Source organism: Trematosphaeria pertusa, assembly GCF_010094035.1.
Source record: "Trematosphaeria pertusa strain CBS 122368 unplaced genomic scaffold BU26scaffold_13, whole genome shotgun sequence".
NCBI classification, from domain to species: domain Eukaryota; kingdom Fungi; phylum Ascomycota; class Dothideomycetes; order Pleosporales; family Trematosphaeriaceae; genus Trematosphaeria; species Trematosphaeria pertusa.
The window spans coordinates 771071-773485 of NW_022987224.1; positions in this window are offsets into that span (position 1 = coordinate 771071).

Consider the following 2415-nt stretch of genomic DNA (forward strand, 5'->3'; position numbering starts at 1 on the left):
AATTAGATGCTTAGATTAAGACGTATAAAAAAGACGAGACTCTAGAGAAGATAGTAGAGAATTCGAAACCTATAAGAGTAGGAGACGCTAGAGTAACGCGAAGGCGCCGCTAAGTAATTTAAGACTCTACTAAGCTTATAGTATCGTTTAAGAAGAGAGCTAATAAGAAAGCCGCCCTACTAACGCAAAAACAAGCCTCTTTCTCTCTAGAGAGAAGGTAGTAGCTGTAAAAGCGCTTCTAGTTTAAAACTAACACAAATACACTTACTATAAGCTAAAAAGAGATAGTTAAGAGTATAACGTAGTAGTTTTAGAAGAAGAGAGACCTAGAAGGCGTATTTTAGAGCTTAGAGACAAGCTCTCTCTATAAGAGAGGGTAATATAATAGTCTAGTTTAGAATTTACCTTAGGTTACATAACCTTAGGTTACGTAATTCTGTTACGTAACCTAGTCTAGTATCTTAGCGCTTAGCACCTCTATATATAGAGAGCTCTTAGAGTATTCTTCTACTTCTTACTTTTAGATAGCTAAATTTAACCTAACCTACTCTACTAGCACCTCTTATTCTTATAGCTTGTAGAGACAGTACTGCCTATAGCTAACTTACCTAGCTAGATGTTCGAGAACGCTTACAGTAGTAGAGACTATAGACCTAGCCCTTACACTTTACGTACTTCTAGGTTAATTTCTTCTATCTAGCATAGAAGCGCTAGCTCTTAATAGACTAATAGGTAGAGAAGCTTTATAAGAAGCTTCTAGTAAACCTATATATATAGATAGGTGTCTATTAATATTAATATTACAATTATAGAATTAAGAATAAGGCTAGCTAACTAGAATAAAGAAAATAGTAAGCTAAGCCTAGAGTTATAAGATAAGAGATTACGTATAACGTTATAGAGATAATTAGAGTTACGTAACATAGATTAGAGAGATTAGATAGAGCTAGGTAGATTAGGCCTATCTATAGAAGCTAGGTCTTAGCGCCTAATCTAGCTAAGATAGCGCGTATATATAACTAGAAGAAGCTTATTTCTTATAGCTTTTTATAGTTATTACTTTATTTATTAAATTACTATAAAGACTTACATTCTATAGTATTATTACCTCTACCTCTTTATTACTAAAGATCTCTAGTCTAAAGTATACCTCTTACCTTCTCTTATAAAAGTAAGCCTTAGTCTTAGTTAAGAGAATAGCTTATAATAGTTAATATACCTATAATTATAATTAATATATAAACTTTACTTAAGATCTTACTAGAGAGCTTACCTAAGAAGAAGCTTACGTAACTAGAAAGATTAAAAAACGTAACACGCTTATATTAATACTACGTTATACGCCTACTACTCTACTAGGTATTCTACTAACCTCTAATAAAGCTCTAGTAATTAGAAAGCCTATTACCTACTTTTAATACTAGTAACTAGACTATATAAGCTATAATTACCTAAGCGCCTCTACTACATAGAAAGCTATTAAGAATATTAATCTAGAGAAGAAGTCTATAGAGCCTATAGAGCTATAAGTACCTAAGAATAATACGTTAGAATATAAATTTAATAATTTAGAAAAAGTCTAGCTCTAGAAGAAGTCTTCTTTCTAGAGCTACTTACTAGAGTAATAAATCTATATAAAAAGCTATTTAGTAGTTCTACGTTTACTCTACTCTACTAAATATCTATAAATAGCCTTACTCTTAAGCTTAGAGACTTAATTAATACTAGAGTAGGTAGCTACATTCTAGTATACCTAAAGTACCTTTAGACTCTTAGAAAAAACCTCTATGTTAAGCTATTATATATAGAACCTATCCCTCTTACTAGTTATAATAAATAATCTAATAGTTAGATAGATAAATACTTTAAAGCTAATTTAGTACTAGAAAGCTACTAAATATATACCTACTTTATATATTATAATACTAGCTACTATAATATAATAATTAGTTATAAGCTACTTAAAGAAGCTAATATTTAGGTTAACTATAAGTAGCGCGTACTAATATAGCTAGATACTAATTAGTTAATTAATTATAAACGTAACGCGTTTATCTTTATATAATTTTTTTAATCTACTACTAAAGCTTAAGTAGCTTACTAAGCTAATACTAATTACTATAACGCCTTAATATTAGTAGTAGAAAAGCTAAGAGTAATATAATAAGAGAAGAGAGAATTATAATACTAGAAGCTTTAAGAAAACCTATATAAGATAGATAGATAGCTTAAGAATCTTAACCTATCTACTAGGTTACTCTATAAGCTAAAAAAGCTACCTATTTCGCAAGAAATATATTTAAAGGCTAGGCTTAATATTAATATAGTTAGCGCTACTACTTTTATAATTAACGCGTATAGAAAAGACGTTATAATTAGGTATCTTAGTATCTATAAGGTTAATTAACTTATTAC